Raw genomic sequence first — 21,436 nt, 5'->3', positions numbered from 1 at the left:
GGTCAATTTTTCCAGTTAGTAGCAGCCAAACCAGAAGAGGAAAGATTGCAGAGAGTCTCCTGAACCTGCCACGAAAGGCACCCCATTTCACCAGGTCAGAACAAAAACCATGTGTGGCAGCTGAAGTTAAGTTAAAAAAGATCCTTTTATCACATGCTGTCTAGAAATAGTAAATAACTATGGAGGGATTTGTCTGCATGTACTTAATTCAGTGTAATAGTATCTGTACAGATAGCAATTTTTGGCCCTTACTATTACAAGTTTTACACAAAGAAAACACACCCATTACTATATAGCCCCAAAACAATAAACATAATGGTTTGCCTTTGTTTTCAGCATCACCAAGCAGCTATTAAAAAATGCTAGGCTAAAACCTTTTTCCTCCTAGGCTTCCCCAAGAGTGGAATAGCATTTAACTTTCCCTAATCATAAACTAAGCCGTTCGAGAACTTTAGCTAACATAAGAAATTAAAGCATACACATTTAAAACCCTTTTGAAGGTGGTTGCCTTCAGAAGAGCATTAGAAAGAAGTGTTTCTTGCTGACTCTATCTCCCCCCAGCATGAAAACCTAAGTTTCCTAAGTCTTGTAAAAGCCAAGAACTAACGCGGAGGCAGCTGCCCCGGGCAGACCTGCCAGGGACAGCTAGGCACATCAATTGCCTCTGTGCGCTATGAACACAAAGTTTAAAAGCTTTCTTTTACAAATACAGCGATAATGAAAGCTTAGATGGACACCCTTGCTGCTTGTATGACGTAAACTTAAAATATGTGGAGCTATCTTCCCAAATTTAGAAACATTGTAAGTTAAAGGCCGGTCTCAGCAAGAGAACAGCACAGCAAGACTCGATGTAAGAAACAACTGCAGAAAACGAGAAAAAGGCTGAGTAAAATCAATGATTAGTGGTTCTCCTGTAAATCATATTTTAAAATTAGCAACGCATGCAGCCACTGGATTATTGTTCCCAAACAGTGCTCAACTTCATTAAAACACATGTGATGCATCAGGATGTCAGCCACCTACAGAAATATTTTCTCACTCCTTCAGCATTTTTGTGCACAACACCCTGCTGCCCCTATACATCCCGTTAGCCTTGAGACATTTGTGACATATTTGGAGAATTCACCCACACTAAACTTTTCAGGCCACCTGGCAGCAGAGGAGGAAATGAATGCAAGCTCAGCAAGCCCTGATGCCCCATAAGAAAGACTTGTCCCACCACCCTGCCAGGTGCATGCAGACACATGCTTACTAAGAGGTGTGAGACCAAGAGGCTCAGCTCCTCCACCTAACCACAGCACCCTGCTGACAGAGACACAACCTTTTAATCAGTATGCTCAAGTACTGTGGTTGTAAACCTAAATATCAACCTTCAAAACTGAGGACTTCCTTTTATTCCCTTCCATACATTTTGTCTTTCTAAAGCGACCACAGTAACTTTGAAGTATTAAAACCAGAGCAAATAAAGATGCTGGTATTTCCCACTGCAAGACTGTCTTTTGCAAATGTTTAGTAACCTTCATCACACTTCAAAAATCAGTTGCCTTGGAGTTTTCCTAACTTTGTGTCTGCTTCAGGACACACTATCATTTGAAGCTCAGCCAAGACAATTCATGTACTTTGAAGACCAACACTGGGGTAGAAGCAGTAGCACCTTTGGTCTGACCTGCCGAAGCCATTCCTCCAGTATGTTACAGCAATGGAGTTGACTACGGGATGTCTTCTCCATGTCACACCAAAGGTCTGCCTCATGCAGCATTCTGCCTCAGGCAGGAGTAAAGGACAGCCATGTAAGGAGGACTTTAAGCACAATTAACAATACCACCCAGAGTCTCCACACCTCTATGAGGAACTCACGGCTCAAAGACGCCCAGAGCAGGGAAGAGGTATCTTTGGGCTTAGTAGCTCCAGAGGTTTTTCTTCCTTGTATATTTGTTTAATTGCTTACTGAATGTATCCAAAACTTTCACTGTAGACATACCCTCGATCTTGAAAAAATCTAGCAACCTCTTCTTCCACAGACTTTCCATTACCTCCAGGATTCAGGGGATTAAGAGTGACAAAGCTACACCTAGCAGACATTGTGGGTAGCAGCAGGAAACCTGACAGTGGACAAGCATTTGGAAAAATGCTTCAAGTACTCAACAGAAACATTTTAGCACCCTAAAGCTGAATTCTTCAGCCTGTCTGCTCTCAGACTTTTTGGTACAAAGCAACAGAGGGGCCAGGCAGCTGGCACCTCTGGGCTCAGGGAATCAGGGAGATGCTCAGTTAACTGACACTGGAAAGCATGTTGTGACTGATGCCTGAGGCACAGACAAGGAACGAAGAGAGGAGAACTGTGCTTTTCAATCCTCATTCCACCATACAGACCATGTAAGTCCTGGTTTCAAGATTTTCCCTGTCAGCCACAGCCTAGTCAAGAGGAAGATGCATTCCTCAGCTCCACAGGTCCTTCCCCCTGCAGACATCCCACTTTCCTGCAAAGGAAATTCAGGAGTTGGGGGGGCAGCTCAGTGAAGTCAGACCTCCTCCTACATAAAGTCAGAATGTGCCAAGACACCATGCAGCAGCAGGGACTATGAGCTGCACCAGGGAGCATCTGACAGCACAGAGAAACTACTACTCCGGAGTGCAGAGCCAATGACTGTATTTCACAGATAATCACTACAGGCAAGATGTTCTTAAATTTTACAAGTTGTCACACACTGTTCGTTCACCATGGGCTGACTTGAGGTTGTTGGTCTCTCCTGCTTACTTCTCAATTGCTGTCCTCTGTGACTACCGACACAGCCACCTGGGTGCAGCCCTAACTGATTGCCCAGTCTGGGATCCAGCAGTCTGATTTGCAGGATTCCCAGCTGTGGCTTACTATTTGAGGCCAGCTGTGATTACAATTTATAATGGCATTTCATACTCCCAGTTCCCTGAAGAAAAAAACCTCAAACCACTGCAAGTTTGAGTCACCTCAGACAGATGTAAGTCCAGTGGGGTTACTTTTGATTTAATACTCTCCCTATGCGCAGAACGGTGTTGAATAGGGTACTGCATGGAAGCTACATAGGGTTTTATTTTTTTTGAAACTGTGAGATACTGCAGTGATAAAACTTTGCTAGTTCAGAAAGAAATTGAGAACTCTCACTCCAGAGCAGAAATTCAGTTGGGCACAGTAACAAAGCATGAATTCACATGAATGAGGAAGGAAAACAACATACTGAATAATAATACATTATACAGACAATACTCATCCAGCACTTTGAATGAGACAGTGGTCTTTAATTCTAGGTTCTCTAGTTACTCTGTTTGGAAGCATACTACTATTTTACTGTGACTGTTATGTATTTAACAATAGACAGTCCAGTCTGGTGGCAAGAAAAGGCCGGTTACCAATTACAATCCAAACTTCTACAAAAAAGTCCCACATTCCTCAGCACCGAACAAATGCTTTAGGCTGTGTCTACTGGGAGGAGGGTTTACTATCTACTATAGAATTACACATGTTCTTGTAAAAAAAATAAATAAATCAGCTGGAGCTTTGCTTCGGTACAAAGACATGCTCAGAACCATCTATGTCGCTGTCTGTGCCATCCTCCCTTTCCTTCAGCTGAGCCGCGCAAACACAAAGCCGTCTGTGCCTTCACTGCTAATAAGCAGCAGTTCATGGGGAGGTTGACTACAGAGGAGTACACACAGATCCCAAAGCATATAATAGAAGGGCAGCATTAATCTCCTCCTGTTACGAAATCAAGAAGTATGCTGTGCATGGAAGCTGTCAGGGCTAGATATTAAAATGCCTCTCCTTTGGAAAAGATGGTTTATAACTTGAGATTTTCTATAGACTTAAAAAAAGAATTATTTCCTCATGGAAAAAGGCAGACTTTTTTATTGGAAGGAGAGAAAGAAGGGCTGAAGCAGGGCCTGCAATACACATTTGAGCCAGATGTCAAGTAACTAACTAATAGGGAGGAAGGAGACAATTTCTTATTATGCTTCTCCCCGGTCTCTGTTCAAGCTGTCATAAAAAAAGACAGCATGGCTGAAATATAAGTTAAATGGACATAAATATGGCTTGACTGCAAGTTAAAGTGGAATTTTATTACACTTCGCAAGACGCATGATTTCATCAGGAGACTTTACAAAACTGACAGCAAGCTTAAATCATAAGGCAATTTAACTGCATGTTAATTAAGAATTTAACAAAAATTTAAAGAAAATCTAAAGCTAAAACTGTACTTCTATAGAAGTTCACCCTTCTCTCTTACTAGCACAAAAAGAATAATGAAAGGTTTCCCCACTAAATCAGTGCAGGTTTGAAAGATCAAAAATCTGTAATACCTACACGGTCCACTGGGCAGGTGTAGTTACTCCCTTGCAGCCAAGTGCAAGGGAGTAATGAACAAGCTCTATATGTCTTTATCTTTCAGTCTGGCCTCTGGCAGGCACAGTATTGGAACAGTTTCAATCTAGTATATATTATCTCTGCAGATTATGAATTCTTATTTCTCTGTGAAGGTACTTACAGCAAAGACAGTAAATCCAGTACTGCTGGAAATGAGTCCAGAAAGATAAAAAGGCAGGGAAAGACCTAAGCGACGGCTTATCTTCCAGTTTATAGAGACATTTATTAAAACTCAGTAGTAGCAGGAGAATCAGTCCATCTTCCTTCTAGCCAGAAGCTGGCCCTTCAACATCTGTGAGCAGGGGCATTAACCAGCCCTTTCTGGTTAATGTCCAAGCCTTCAGGTTGCTTTTGCTGCCTCCACTGCTTAGGTTCTTGCGGGCTTATGTATGTTCACAACTCTAACCACCTCACACAGGTTATTTCTGCAATGTAAGATCCCTTGTTTTTTTGCGGTGATTTACCCCCTGCCACCAAACAGTCCCGCCATTTCCAACAGTCCAGAATGCTTCCAAGACAGAAACATTCATTTTGCACTGCACCTGTACTGTGCCTAGACCAAGGGAATCCTTACTGATGAAAGCACGTATATGCTTATATACCAAAAAGAAAAGATGAAAAAAATTCTGTAAAAGAAAAAAGTAGCTGCATGTCATTCAGTAGGAAACATGGAAGGTCACTGAAACATCTGCTCAATTGCTTAGCTGTGAAATGATTCTCCAAGGAGGCAGAAGTTGTATTGTCTTTCAGCAGCTTTGATTATTTACTAAGTCTCACATCTCTCTATGCAAGACGGTATGCAAAGCCCAGTGCTTCTCAAGAATGTGCAGATGGCACAGCAGGGTAGCAAAAGTACTGCAGAGGTTTATGTTTCGTATTATTTGTTGACTGCTGACTGCATTTCAGTATTTCAAAGAACAGCAGAGCTGACTGAACAAGAAAAGGCTCTCTACCTGCCAGAGTAAAACTGTTTTGGAAAAAGACAAGTTTTTGTCTACACTTTTCAGCATTCCTGTGCATCAACCTGATAAGAAATAACTTTGTTTTCCTCCCCAAAAAGGCAGAGTTAAAGAGCATAAGCCTAAAGCATAAATAAGACATAATAATGAAGAGCACAGAGAGGTGACTTCTTGTATATCAGAAAAATGTGGTTGCATGAACTGGAAAGTACACTTCAGCACACCTGGTTCTTCCGTGGACCTGTACAGTCTTCAGCTGACTGTGTACACAACTGCCCTCAACAGCTGACATAGAAACGAATTTGTCTCAGTGTAGGGCAATGGAAGGAAATCTCAGTTTATGGTCTCACTTATCACTCCATCAACTAGATCATACAGTGAGCTATTTCATTCCTACCTACTACTTAGAAAAGACAGCCAGTCAAAAGAGAGCATGGCAAACCAAAGACTCTAAAATAATAGATTAAGATGTAACCTAACACTCACACCAACATGTAATTTTTTTTCTTAAATAGGTTTTTTTATTTAAATTGACATTTGCCAGTATGTCTTTGCACAGAACCTACATGTGGCATTTTGTTGTTGCAAGAAGTGCTGTCATGGCAGTGGCTGTAGCTGTCCTGAAAAAAGTTAGAACAAAAAAGAATCCATCACATCTTTGACACATCTAATAAATGACTGGAACCAATGTGTAAAGTTAATATTGCAGCTCTTTTGGGGACCTATCACTAAGTAAATGTGAAAAGGTTTGGCAGACATGCAGAAGTAACGATGAGTGGGAAATAAATGCCTTGCTTCACTTTTGTCATCTTCTAGCTTGATGAAACTTAAGTGTTTGTTCCCAGCTCTCCAGAGGAGAGAAGAGCGTCTGCATGCTCAGGTCTTCTGGAGCTGCCGGGCCTCCACGGCACAGGGGACAATACAGGGGGGAAAAAAGACTCATCGCAGAGAGAAACTGCAGCTATAAATGTAATTACAGATCCATTTTTAGCAGCAGGAACAGACAGTAGTCTGCAAACGAACTAGTGCAGACAGGCTCCCAGCCCTACCATTCACAGAGACGACAGGAAGGCACATCACCTGCTCTGTCACCTCTGGTTTTCTTGTTGAAGGAGCTACTGATTGCACCTTAGGTTGGGACCCAGCAGCAAACCAACACAGATGCAATTCTACAAGCTCATCCCCTTAATAAAAGAAGGAGTAAGACAACTTAGCAGTACAAGTTAATCCTCATCTGCCGCACTGGTATCTTCTGAGAGCTTTTTGAAAAAAGGTTTGGGGGACAGAGAGAGAAGAGTTATTCATAGGAATTTCTGTGTTTATTTTCATACTGTAGCCTGCTGAAAGAATATACGAAATCATAAAAGGGTAGAGAATACAGCAGGAAAATACACAAGAGTCTTACGTACACAGCTTCCAAAGGATAATGACTGGGCCACAAACTAGAAAAGCTACAATTGAATCTTATTATTGTAATCATCGTGAAATAGCTATTAAACAGACTTTGAAATATTGCTTCAGTTTTTTAAGAGCTGCCTGTCAGTACTTCTTGAGGGAAGGGAGAGGGGTGAAAAAGAGGACCTCTTGTGTCCCCACTGTACCCAATCTTCTGGAAATTTTAGGAATGTATTAAAAAAACCCAGATGAAACATGAACTAGAGACATATCTAAGTAAACAATACAAGTAGAATTCATCAAGTGTACTGGAGCTAAACTTATGGCACTGCAAAACAGAGGGCAAGGCACAAAGGCACATTCAGTCACTAGAGATTGTGCAATATTTCATGGGGAAGGAGCCCTTCAGAATGAATAGTTTTACTTCTCGGAAGTATTACAAAGATTTTGAAGCCTTAAATGCCTTTATTCCTCTCTACGTTATGTCTGTGGTACAAATACCCATTCAACCAAGAGAGAATGAGTCAGGCATCGCAACCTGGTAAGACATGTTGAAGCAGAGCATCAGCATGCTGATACATCACCTGTGCATATGCATAGGCACCATTTGGGAGATCAAGGAAGGGAATCCAACCAAGTTTCCCACACAGCAATGCAATGCTTGCTAATCAAAACCTCTAATCCTATGCTGGCAGAGCAAAGGGGATGGTAGAGACTAGTGTTCTCTTTTCTCTTATCTTACTTTTGACTCTTAAGTTGCATAACAAAAAAAAAAGTTCAATTTTGTTGGCAGCATAACAAAGAAAAATCAGTTCAAATTGTGACTGATGATAGCTTAAAGCAGATTTAACTTACATATATTGCATGAGAGGGAATTTTGGGTTATAGATGATGTAAAAAGACAGACAGGGAAAACAAGCCTAACCTCTAACCTTTGTTTCATAAGTTATTATCATCACAAATACAAGATTACCACAATGAAATGTTCCATTTTACAGAGTCACATGTTTGAATGTCTGGACAGTAATTTAATTAGATTTAACTTACTAACTGGGTTATCATTGATCTAACTTGTAATTAACACCATTCTATTCCTTTCCCATGGTCTGCCAACAGACACCAAGAACATTCCATAGGTGGCATGTTAGTTCACATGCTTAAGTGACCACACAGAGGACTCCAATGACTACTACACTGTCTGACTTTCCTAATTACTATTAACAAAAGCTGTTGCTAGTTTCCTGTTGAACAGTAAGAGTATAAAGACATGCACATGAAGATGGCATGCTCTCCTGGTGAATATTAGAGCTTATTCAGATTGCAGCACAAAAAGTCATCAAGAGAATGAGAGAAAAGTTACAGAAAGCCCAACCAAGCCAATCCAGAGCTTGCATGAGACACTGTTAAGGTGACTGTGTTTAACAGCAGCTGCCCAACAACAAAAGATTTTCCTTACGTGACTCCTAGCGCTGTTCCCTTGGTACCCACTTAGTGGATACCCACTTAGACCTCAGTTAATGAAAATGGTTAAGAATCACTGAAAGCTTATGGCTCCGACCTATTACAGTAGCATCCAGGATCCTTACGAGAACATCTGTTGGAATTGCTTGCCACCAAAAAGGAGTATTTGACAAGATGGTAAAGCCAACTTACCTGTCACTTAACAGAAGCCTTTAGCAAAACCAGCTGTCCTCTATATGAACAGCTGGAAGAGAAAATGAGGTAGAACCAAAGATGAAAAAGTACATGGTTACAGTTCTTACTGCACTTTGAATCGCTTGTTTTCACTGTTTCATTTATACATTAACACTGATTCAGGGCTAAAAATGAATTTTAAGGAGTAGCAACCCAGCTTAGATATGTGAATGCAAAATACAAAATGAACATCAAACCTTGTGCTGGATGGCAGACAAGTCCCTTAACAGCATCTTATATTGTTCTGCCCAAGTTAGATATTCCTATTTTAGTGAACGGCATCACATACATTTAAAATTAAGCAGCAGCACAGACTCTTAATTTGCCTTTAGATCTATTCTTAACTAGGTGATCTCCCAAATCATCAGTATACACTCATCCCAAGACATACATATATTAAAAGAACAGGGTTGCCTACAATAGATTAACATTTAATTGAAGCACAGAGAAAGTTGAGATGAGAGTAACAGAATAAACTCCTGGTTAGCATTTGAAATTAATATTACTAGTTTCAAGCAGACTCAAACAGACCCTATTAGAATACCTGTTAAAGGTTAGCGAAGCATGCTGGGATTTTATATCACAGCTGCATCAAAAAATTCTGCCTTTACACCATGGATTCCCTCACCTCATTAACACTGACTTCAGTAGAATTATGAATGTGTAAGACTTCCTCTTCAATGCAGAAAGAGCAAAATCACTTTTTTTTTTTTAATCAAAACAAAATTTCTAATCATTAGTTTGAAGAAAACACAGTAACACAAATTTGTTCCATTTAGGCTGATGTCACCACTGCAATGGTGCAGTTGTGGTTCATAATCTGTGTGACTCCAAGTACTGAATGAGCACAAAAAACCAACTCCATCCTTGGTCATAACATGGATTGCAGAGGTTCTAACCTCAAGTGACTTGTGGATTTACACTAGACACGGCTTTTCAGATTTGGTACTCAACTCTTAAAAAACAGATTTGACAGAACAGAAGTGGCTTTTCCAAACAACTTCATACACATTCTTCTATTTCTTGGCAAGTTGAAGCTTTTGCAACTGCTGAGTTTAATCATTAACTTTGCCTTACTGAGTTTATTTATTTATTTTGCAAAAGCTTCAAAGTCCACACTCACCAAAACTTAAGATCTTAGTGTTTCTGCCAGGGTGCAAAGACACTTTCTTCAATCATAAACCCCTTATGCTTTCTGTTCTTTTGCTGACAGATCTTTTTTCCTCCTGCTACTCCCACGTGAGTATCCCCATTTCTATGGCCTGACTTTAGCACCATTCATTGCTTTCTTGCTCGCTGAGCAGCCTTTTGTGCCTTTCAGGTTCTGACCTTGTCCTATGCCTGTCCCCAGCATGAGTGTAGGACGGTGTGTAGTGAAATATTCCACCCCAGAAGGACAGTTATGTCGATAGCAGTGCCTCTGGCAGGCACTTGCACTGCAACAAACAAAGCTAAAGAAAAAGTGCATTCACTGAGCAGAAATCCTGAAAATGTACATAGATCAATTCTGTATAAAAAGTGCTTTTGTTTCCTGTTCAGGAACAGGTTTTTTAATTAACTGAATGGGAGGAGTTGTAAAAACCAGGAACAATGACTGAGTCAGCAGCTCCGTTAGTTCTTGGTAGCTTACAAGGCTTTACATGAGACAGAATAAACATATTTCATTCAGACTGAGACATTTTTATCAATGTGGAGAGAGACTTCAGTGCCTGGGCTTGGTATCCTGAAAGACCGTCTGTACACTATAGAGCAGCTTATTGTTTCAAAGCTCGTATCTCATTTGCTTGGTGAATATACATGTGGTTTACAAGCTCTAGCAAAGTCTGTATTTTTTCCCTTCTCTTCCTCCCTCCCTCAACTTAAACCTACTGAAGTATTGCACTCAATCTACTGGAGTCACTTACTAGTTCCCAACATTTGTGTATCACCAATGGAAAGGAGGCATTGCTGTTCTTCTATGTGACAATTTTCTTGGGAAAGGTACTATCACTTTGTGTTGTCAATGCCTGCTGACGACTGTAGCTTAGCTTATGTATTTATAAAGTGTTTAAATTAGGAAGGAATTCAATTTATTATAGCTCTGACCACCAGCAATCATGAGCAAGTTCTGAAAAACAAGCTCACTTTACTCCTGGAACAAATTAGACAACATATTTAAAACTGAAATTAAGCCAATTTCCAAAGAAACTTCTTAATTACACAATAGATCTGGTTTATTCAGCTAAGGTCTCCTGTCAAGGAGAGTATTCAGTGTTAAGTACATTTATGCTACAGCTAAAATTATATTAAAGAGAATTTAAAACAAGCGCGGAGCCAAGATAATACACGATCTGAAAATCACCTTAATGAAATCCATGTAGTAGCTTATAACGTTGAATAGCTACCAAGCATGCAAAGTAACTTGCAGCAGGCAAACATTTCTCAAGTTTTTTGGTTTAGGATCAGCAGCCACGTTTATATCATCGCCTCAGTTGACAAGCAGAAGGCGTTTTGATACCTGTATTCTGCATGAGGTAAGCCATCTCTTCACTCACTCTGTATGAATGCAACAGAGTTCCTGTCAGAATCATTTGTCTGGTTTCCAGTATAAGAGGACATTGATTCAGTATTGTGCAATTTATCTACAAAGCAGACAAACCTCTCAATAACAGTTCAAGATGAATGAAGGCGGCTTTCAAGAATGAGTATTTTGGCATATGTTCACAGCATGTGCTATAGTGTCATCAAAAAAAAAAAAAAAAAGGAGGAAGAAACAAAAAAACGGAAAAGAGGAGATGAGCCGAAAAGGTGGGTGAATAGAGATGGTGGGTAAGAGCACACTGCTTCAGCACTGCCTCTTCATTTAATTTTCACTGCAATTCAAAAAGGCAGATGATAAATCCAAAATGCAGATCTAAGCAAGATACACATCTGCCTCAGTTCTCTTGAACGCATTCCGTTGCACATATTTTGTTTCATTACCTTAAATAAGGTGGGTACCATCTAAACCCCTCTCTGGCAGTTCAAATTAATACAGCTGAATCTAAAATATATAAAGAAACAGAAAGCCCAGCCAATTTTTCCCTCTTGTAAGATGTCTGCCAGCTTGCTGAGAGACAAACAAAACCAGTTAGCAAAGCAGTGCCTAGCCTAAGACAGCTCAACAGAAAATAACAGACTACACATGGGGCGGTTTAATTTCAAAAGTGTTTTCAGAAGACCACTTACGGGGTTTTGTTTTCTCCATGTAAATGATAATTTATGATTTAAAGAGTTGTACTATGCCTTGCTAATGCTTTTTGAAATGCTACTGAATATTTTATCCTGTATCTGTTTCTAGTGAAACCTTCTTGCTAATATTGGTTTAGGGCATCTCCGGTTGAAAGCCATTTTTGCACCAATTCCATTTTGTAGCCTTTCACAGAAAGGGCTGTGAAGTGGTAATTATGAGAGTGGCTCGCCGCCTATTTGTCTTTGAATCAACATGGACTTCCCCAGCTGCTAGATTATCATGAGATATATTATTATATACTGATTTCTAAGTACACAAGCTAACATTAGCAGCTGCAAATGCTCCAGAGAAATTCTGTGCTTCAAATTTCTGTGAAAGAACTTTAGTTTGAAAACAAGGTGATCTTAAATCTACTTCTGGGGTGAAAAGAAATACTATAAATATTTTTGGTTCAAGAAAAAAAAAAGTTACTCTTTGAATATTGAAACTAAATCAATTCTGGGCAGTTTGTCTTAGCACACTGATTTAAGGTTGTGAAGATGCATGGATGGAAAAAGGATATTAGGGTTTCAGACATTTGGAATTCATTACTGTAGATATCTAGAGACAGATGATGCTTAGAGACAAGAAAAACTGGGACATCCAAAGCTAAAAGTAACTCAAAACCAAAAGCCATCAACAGATCAGTCTTTGCTAGAGTTATCACAAAGTACTGAGAAAGTTTTCCCAACAGCTTAATGTTCATTTCAGGGAAATGACTATTTTCAGTTGAGATTTTTGAACATAGGGAGCAGAAAGGCAAAGACACCATTTAGAAACCCCATCTTTAAAACGACATGAATTGTGCTCCTTGAAGCAGTAGTTCGCTAAAACAAGTCCTTTCCTTCCTTTCCCAAGTGCACTACTGTGTACCCACACAGAGCAAAACCATGGCCTCCCACACAGCAAGCCGCCACAGACACAGAGGCAGTCATCATCCCGCAGATGATCACTTGGAGAAGGGTCACCCCCTCTGAGGAAGCAGCCAAACACCTCTCCTGTCCCTTCAGCCTGCCACCTCCTCCTACCATGCTGAGTTGCCTTGAGGGGACAGAGCGTCTATCCCACCAAAACCCTGCCATTGGAAGTGACAGTCTTTACCACCCATAAGCTTGGCCAACAGTAGATGCTGAGTTAATGGAAAGTAGCCTGGCTTACTCTGACTGGACATACAGCACCACAGCTAACAGGCTTATCTACACACTGTTTCAATGCCTGCTTGCCTAACTTAGTACAAAAGATGTTTAGTTAAAACACTGGAAAGACTGTGACCAGCTAAGCCAAGCCAGATACAATCTGTTTCACAATCTGTTGTTTTATCTGCTGGGTTCTCTCCGACTGAGTAATGTCAAAACGGCATTTCCAAGGTTCTCACCTTTCTTCCCTGCAATCACTCTGCTTGCTTTGAGCACAACATGCAGGCATCCCCAGCCACTCTTCATTCTGAACTACCCAAGTGGCTGGAAGTCTTAACACCTACAACATTTACTTAACATCTTACCTTCACCATACCCTAGTGTTGCACTCCTGCCTGCTACAGGCTGCTCATGGCTGACCAGGCAGCTCAGGTGCCAGCTCTGGGAAGGCTCAGTTAAGCAAACTCTCAGAAAGCTGTATGCCAGCTGACTCAAGATTTTTCTTGGACAGGAGTCAGAAAACCACCCTGCACACTTTCCATCTGATGCACATTAAACGAGCCTTATGATAGCCAAGCACCACGAAGTGACAAATGCCTGCAATATGATAAAAAGGCGGCTATTTTTCATTTTCCACAGTAGAGGAGTGGTACATCCAAACAGAATGAAGGCATACAAGTGTCACAAACACTATCACACACATCTGCTTCCCTGAATCAGCATGCCTGACAGCAGTAAGGCAGATACGGCAAGTGCTGGGTTTCATCCTCAGCAGTGCAGGACATCTTCCAGGGACTCCTGGCAGGCAGCCATAGAACAACTGAATGGTTTGGGCTGGAAGGGACCTGAAAGTGCATCTAGTTCCAACCCCCTGCCATGGCCAGGGACACCTTCCACCAGACCAGGTTGCTCAAAGCCCCGTCCAACCTGGCCTTGAACACTGTCAGGGACAGGACAGCCACAGCTTCTCTGGGCAACCTGTGCCAGTGTCTCAGCACCCTCATAAGTGAAGGCTTTCTTCCTAATATCTAATGTAAACCTACCCTCTTTCAGCTTATATCCATTCCCCCTTGTCCTATCGCTACATGCCCTTGTTGCTATCAACAAGGGCATTCCTTGGTTACTATCACATGCTGGGCTCCTGCTCCTTTCCCACTACTGTTAAATGGGCAAGGCAGCACACGCTGGGATCCTGCACATCCGCGGTGCTATGCGGGCAGACCCTGCGTGCCTCACTTCCAGGGTTTCTAGGGAAAGTCCAAGGACATGGCAGACAGCTGATCTGGGAAGCCTGTGCACATACATCTTCATGCAGAGCTGAAGGCTTAGCGTCGCCCTTTGTTATTTTACTTGCTTCTTCCCTGGCAAACATCATGTGTGCCAATTCCTTCCTGCTCCCCCTTCTCCCTCACTCGGAATTATTTCCCTCTGAAGGAAAAGCAAGCAAATGAATATGTTAAAAATATCTTCTGTGGTTCTCTAGGAAGTAGTATAGCTAGAACTCAGTATGACCCAAATTCCATAGTAAATGTATGAAATGTAAAGAAACCTACGCTACTTAAATTTTTTTTTCTTCTACCATTAAGAAAAGCTTTAGAGTTAGTATTAATATTGAGAGAAATGAAAGTTAAAAAGCATTCTTCCCAGAATAATAATAGAGGATGAGTTTATGACCATATAGCACACCACTGTAATGATCAGTGAAAAAAAGGAAGGCTAAATAGTAAATAAATTGAGCCAGATACCACTCCTTTACAACAGAAAAGCTAAAATATTAACAGCTTACATATACCAGAAATATTAAAACCACATACTTCAGATCTTCGTGCGAGATTACAGCATGAAGCACTATGGGCTAATGCAGGGATGCCAGACAATTTAATTACATTTTCTACTGAAAAATTAAACCATATGTATACCTCATCAGATCAAGCTTTCTAACATGTTTCTGCTTTTGATATCCAACATCTGTCCGAAAATAAGATTTTCATTTCTCTTATGAAACCTGATTCCACGTCCATGGCCAAACTCAAGCAGCATTGATGGAAAGAAGTGAGGGAAAAAGAGCAACTGTTGGGTCATCTGACTCAGCCTTATAACACAGTTCTGCCTTTAAATAGTAAAAATGTTAGAATATGACAACTCTTTCTTTATATCTGAGTGTACAGAACAGTTCTGTATACAGAAACTTGGTTAAACTCTTCCACTCCTTGTACAGATCTGAAGTTTTAGAGTTATTTCTTTCTTTTGTGCAGCAGAATTATTCTGAGATACCTTCCCAGCGCTTTGATGCCCACATGCATGCTCACTCAAGTGCCATCAACTAGGGACAACCCTACATCCCAATGAGCAACTTGAGTTCACGCTCCCCCTCTTCTGTTTCATTCGAGTTAATGATTTGAATTCAGTCTCTCATATCCTGGATACAAAATTAATCTTTCTGCCACAGTCAGAACTGTATATACATAAACAAGAAAAAAATAAAGTGCTCCAAATATAATCTTTGAGGCAGAGCAGCTGATTATATACCCTTCTGGTCAGGGAACTGTGAATGTGGAAAGCAAATTTCAGCCACTGCTTCAAATCCAGCAGGGCATGAAATGCATGGGCATACTCATCTTATACATTATATGCTCTAGTTTTAAATCATCAGTTATTGTATGGTATAATTTTCTATGTCCACTGTGGATCTGAGAAGCCTTTCAATTAAAAAAAAACAAACACACAACCTTCACACTGAACTCAACATGGTCCTGCAATAGTTCCAACAGGTCAGCATTCCAAAGGAAAAATGGTGGAGGTGAAAATTCATTCTGCCAACTCTAACTTCAAACAAGTATGAAGAGATCATTATGAATGTTCACTCATAACATTCACCCACACTTATACTAATAGCATGTATTTGACTACAAACTTCCTGGTGACGGAAATGCAATACAAAGCAACAGCAAAATGTCTTGCCTACGCTGCCATCAATTTAGCAGAAAAAAATTAACCTGCATCCTTCTGGTTCAAGAAAAGTTTCATCGATACACATCAGACAGCAGGATCTGGAGCTGTGTATATGTTCTTTTAATGATTTCCGAATAATGTCTGCTCATTACATTAATTAAAATAGCAGCTCAATCCTTTCAGGGTCGACAGTTTTCTAAAAATTAAACTGCTTTATTTCAGCTTCATCCATCACCATGACTAGGAAATCATTCTTACACCAAAAGGGGGTTCCTTCTCACCAGGCAATTTACAGGATAATCCTAGATGCTGCAGTGTTTGGAGAAGCCAGCCAGCACAAGGGGTGCATTGTTAGAAGCCCCCTGCCTTGCAGGGGCACCCTGGCTCCCCTTAGGGCAAGGGTTCAAAGGCTTTATACAAAGCAGTGGAAGGGGCAAGCTGCAGTTCACCCTCTGCCCTGCTTTTTCTCCTTGCCCAGGGTGCCAGAGCTGGTGCCTTGGAGACAGGTTTCAAGGATCAGGTCTCCACCTTGACCTTCTGCACTCTTGTGACTTGACAACACTCTCCTGAAGGCTGGTGGCAGAGAGAAGGTTGGGGCTGTATTTCCTTCCCTGTCAGGACTAGTCCCATAGGAGCAGAGACGCAGGTAAGCTATTACACAAAAGGGAGTTTTGTTTTCATTTGGCATTAGAACTGGTACAGAGAATCAAAGGGAGGATCAGCACTGAAGAGTCATTTGTGTATCAAGGGGAAATCCAGAAGCCATTGAAATTGTTTACAGCAGGTTGAAAGAATAATATTAAGAATAAACATTGTGCTGACAGATATCCAGATGGCATTTGTAGGCAAACCAACGCCTTTAGCCCAGCTAAGTTTCATTAACATTTACATATCATTTCAGGATTTTATTTCTAATATTTAAAAAGCACCAAATTATAAACTGGAGTCATCATGCCTCCCCTCCTCCCCCTAAACTGCTTTGTGACTGAATTGAATTTACTTGGCATAGCAAAAGGGTTCAAGCAACTGGTGCAGATGACACAGAGGGGAATGGAGGAAAAGGTGTAATGCATGGAGGAACTAAAGGATGCTGCTTGTGCATCCACAGGGTTTTTCTGTGACAGCGTTTCACAGAGTTTCTGTAGTTATTCACTGTCAAGAACAGGCTACCCAGAAGTTTGGAGAAGGCAACATACATACGGTAGGTGAAGGCAGGTTCATCATCTTGTGTCCAAACACTTAATTCTTCCTACACAGACTCATCCTGGCAACTTCTTGTCATTTGAAATCCCTGTGTCTAGGGTGATGATGGCAAATGTTGTACGGATGATGTTTCCCTACCAGATGTTACACCAAGTCAGAAGATGATGATATTTGCGGTATCCCATGAAGGCCACTCTTCCTCCATGAGAATCAGGGCACAAGTACTCAGACTTGTTTTAAGACAAAGAGCCATGAAAGTTGAAAATATCCACCCACAACTGGTATGAACTCAAAGTTCACCAGGCAAACCCTTTTCTTCCCCTTTTGTGCTACCAAAATTTCTTTACTGTACCGACACATTACTGGCCACACCACTGACAGCTTTCTCATGCCTTGGGTATGAACAGAGTAGACACACTTATAGTTTTTCAGTCTACCCAACTAAATCATTCATTCCAGATTGCTGCTGGAGGTAAGAAAGGGTCAAAAAGTAGCACAGAAGTCTTCACTTTTGTGTAATGGCATTGAAGTTAAAAATAGATTTATAAAATATTTGTAATCCTTAATCTCCCTTCAAATCTAAGTGATGGCTGGATTCACTAATGGTTAGAGACCCCCAAGAGATTTATTTGTAAATGGTTGGCACAGACTCTGCTAAATCCTCCTCCTTGCTATTTAGCCAGTTTGGTGACCTGGTAACTATTCAAAACCTCAATTTTAATGAGAAAAATATCCAACCACCTCCAGCACATTAAGCCTCTGTAACAGATATTATAAAAGGGAAAAGAACAAGGTGTTGGTTCACACAACACTGGGGGAGGAGGGGAGATCTTTTCAACAGCAGATGAATTCAATGTTGAGAAGAGGCCTAAATCTTCCATACAGGCAATGTGTTTTGTGGTTCCCTGCACAACTAATCTGTTGTTACTTATTCTCTTTCCTTCAGTATAGATGGACCCTGTGTAGCAGGGAACAGGGTTTTGGAGAACAGCCCTCATTTTGTTCAGTACAATACAGCCTTCTCAACTCTTACGCTGCCACTTGAACCCTCAAATTGTACACAGGCGAGAGAAGGACAATTTTGAAATGAATAAAGCAAATAACCGATTTCAGTCTCCTTTGGGTATAATGCCACATCCCGACTTAAGGGCTGGTATGAACTTTTATGTAGTATTTTCCACACCTGGTAGATTATACAAACACCCACTATGGGTATTTCTTGGCTTTCCAGGAAAAGAGACAGTTGCTAGTGTACTGAACAGATTTCCCATCAGATGTTTGGTGAAGGCCAGAGAGGAAGGCATTATGTGTCTGCTTGCACATAACTAATTAGCATCCACTACAGCCTAATGGATAGCTGCGTTTGTCCAAGGAAAAGGTTTTAGGTTTTATCAGTGACATTTTAGACCACAGCCAAGGAAGGCTTTCTGATCTACCATGACTCACCCAGATTAATATTTCCCATAACAAATTTAGTAATACAGAAAGTATAAAAGTGTCCACAACAACCCAGGGAAAAAAAATTCCCACCAAAAGCCATTTTTGGTGAATGCTGATACTTTTATATCACAACGCCCAAGGATACAATACTAAATGTGTTCCACAAAGTTCTGGCAGATTTTTATCCACCAAGGCTTGGAGAAATGCAAGAGCAATTCCCAAAAGATGAAGGAATTCCCATTCTCATAGTTACGAGTGAAAGGAGTGGGCTGGAGAGGGAAGTGACTGTAGTTAAAACTGTCAAGGAGTCTCAAGGAATGAATATGCATTGCCTGACCTGAATCTATTCCAGTTTCACATGGTATGAGAACAGAACATTTGTTTCCAGCTGAAGAACAAAAAAATAAATGGGTTTCCATGGCTTTCTTGGGTAAAGCTATATTTGAATTTGTTTTCAGATAGCACTTTAAGTAAAATAATTTGGTTAATATTAAATAATTCAAAGCACTTCAGGCTGGTAAGGGATAAAGTAGGTAGGTTTTTGGCTCACTAAAATAACACTGCTTTCAAGTATTGTACAATAAACAGAGAAAAACCCCTTAATTTCACGCAAAGAAAACCATGATCAGCAGATCTGTGTTCATACTTCATTAAACAGGATGGAATGTACTGCTCAATGAGAAAACTCAGGATGTCAGATTTTTGCCATTTGCTGCAAAGCTGGACATTGGTGTGAGAAGCAGGTGTGACAGAGCAAAGCTATTCAAGCATGCTAAAGCGAGCACGTCCTGTGAACTCCTCCAGAACACCAAGATCTCATCTAAGAAGTTTGTCATCTTAAAGTGGTATTTGTCAGCTTTAGGTTTCTGAGTCCAAATGTGCCCAAGCACAGTACAGGCACTTCATGCACTCGCCTCAGAGGAGGATGTATGACTAACTTACCTTTCAAGGATACCTATGCTGAGCTATGAGACATGGGTCGGGACTTCAGGATTTCACATATGCAGAAAAGGAAAGAGTGAGGCTGAAGTATACTAGGGTCATTACATCTGACTGCAAGAAAGTTTGAGCTATAGATAATTTTGGGGAGATGATACGAAAAATAGGCAAAAGGCTGTTCAGCCTTATTAAAAAAAATAAAAAAACCCTAAAATGCAGAACTTGGTTTCTGCTCCTACCTGCCCACCTCTTGAAAAACTGTGTGGATGTTTGACTAGCCTAAGAGCCAACCTGGAGAGGTGGGGAAAATTTCCTGGAAGGAAGATGACAAGGAGGTTGAAGAAGGAAGAAAACCGTGTGCATCAGAACAACTGCTCAGATTAACACGGGTATTCCCAACTTGGATGCATAAGGGCTTAAACCAGTAGGATCCAGTTTTCACAAGTTAACAGCCATGAGCACTCAGACCTTGTCTCTCAAGAGGCGGGAAGAGAGGGGGAGGAGAACCAGCAAGTTCGCCAAGGAAGGCCATCTGCTAAGTGAACCTCAGCTATGAACTCAAGACCTTCCTTTACTAGGCTCAGACATTACTAGAAGTGTCCAGAAAACACCAACAGTTAAGCAGAAAGATTCCTTTAAATCAACAAAAAAATGAAAACAAATTGAGGCATCTTACGTCAAAATAGTGTTACCGTATGCTATAGCCAATTACTCACAAATTAGATACAAAATAAACCTTACAACAAGCTGCAAAAATGAGACTATTCTTAGTATTTTTGAAGGCATATGCTCATCAATTACGAATAAGTGAACAGTTAAATTATACGCATATGCCAAATTTTCTCCTGGCAGTATTTGTAAAGTTTAGAAAGAACTATTTTGGAACGATACAAGGAAGAAAAGGGAGGGGGAGAAAAAAACCCTCCCACACAGATTCCCAGCTCCTAGCAGAAAGGGAGAAAAAAGTGAATATGAACATCAGCTCCAAATTTCATACGACAACTCAGAAGGTAGGGAACCAGAGAAACGTGAGAAACTAGATGGCTACAACCCTTACCACTGCAGCTTGTAGTATCCCACAGAACTTCCTTTCCAAAGAAAAGAAATTTCACCAGTGTTTGCAGGTGATAAAACAGGTTCATTCCTTTCCTCATCTTGCTGCCGAACTCATAACAGCACGTCATAAACCGAGATACGCGTCAGAATAAAAATGTCCCCTTCAAACTAAAATTTCAGTAGTACAGATTCAGCTTTTAATAATAAGCAGGAAACAAAGGGAAGGGATTTCTGTACTTACAGGGCCAATATGTAACGTCCTTAACAAATCATACGATTTAATTCGGAAGGGACCTCTGGAGGTCATGAAGTTTAATCTCCCGCTCAAAGCTAGACTTATCTGAAAGGTGGATCCCAGCACCCTGTTCCATCAAGGTTTGAAGGTGTCCAAGTATGGAGACTCCACGGCACCTCTAGGTGGACCCTCCCCAGCTTAAACCACAATCATGGTGACAAAGCTTTTCCTCACATCCAAGTGGAATTTTCCCTGTTGGACATCATGTACACTGTGCACCTCTGAAGAGTCTCACTTGTCTTCTCTACAAACCCCTCTGGCTGGTGGAAGACTACCACCCTTATGTTTCTCTTCTCCAGGCTGAACAAGCCTGACTTCCTCCAGCTTTCCTATACACCATGCACTATAGCCCCCAACTATGCCAGTGACTTTTTGCTGTTGATTACTAATTCCAGATACACTAAAATTTGCAGAGAGCTCTTCATAGCTAAATAAGCTTGCCAGCAGGATCATTTTGAAATCAGCAGTCTTCTTTCTCTGACATCACCTACTTCCCTTTATATAGTATGTTGTTGCCATTTCCCTCAACATGATGTATAGTTTCATAATTCTACCTATGAGGGGTTAACAAATGCTAAAAGTGTAAGCCAAGCCTCCTCTACCCCAAAATAAATTCATGATATATTTAACATGAAAAATATCTACACCAGCAACTGCTTGGTTCCACTTTTTTCTTGGATTCTGCAGCTTTTGAGATGTATTTGTATAGTAGTAGTT

General features: G+C 40.8%; 1 protein-coding gene across 1 annotated transcript in view; it reads right to left on the bottom strand.

The window, feature by feature from the left end:
• GAREM1 (GRB2 associated regulator of MAPK1 subtype 1) overlaps positions 1 to 21,436 on the bottom strand; it is a 104,283-nt gene that overhangs the window by 26,990 nt on the left and 55,857 nt on the right. The window lies entirely within an intron of this gene.

The sequence above is a fragment of the Strigops habroptila genome, chromosome 1 (assembly GCF_004027225.2).
Source record: "Strigops habroptila isolate Jane chromosome 1, bStrHab1.2.pri, whole genome shotgun sequence".
NCBI classification, from domain to species: Eukaryota; Metazoa; Chordata; class Aves; order Psittaciformes; family Psittacidae; genus Strigops; species Strigops habroptila.
This window is presented reverse-complemented; position numbering and strand designations above follow the sequence as displayed.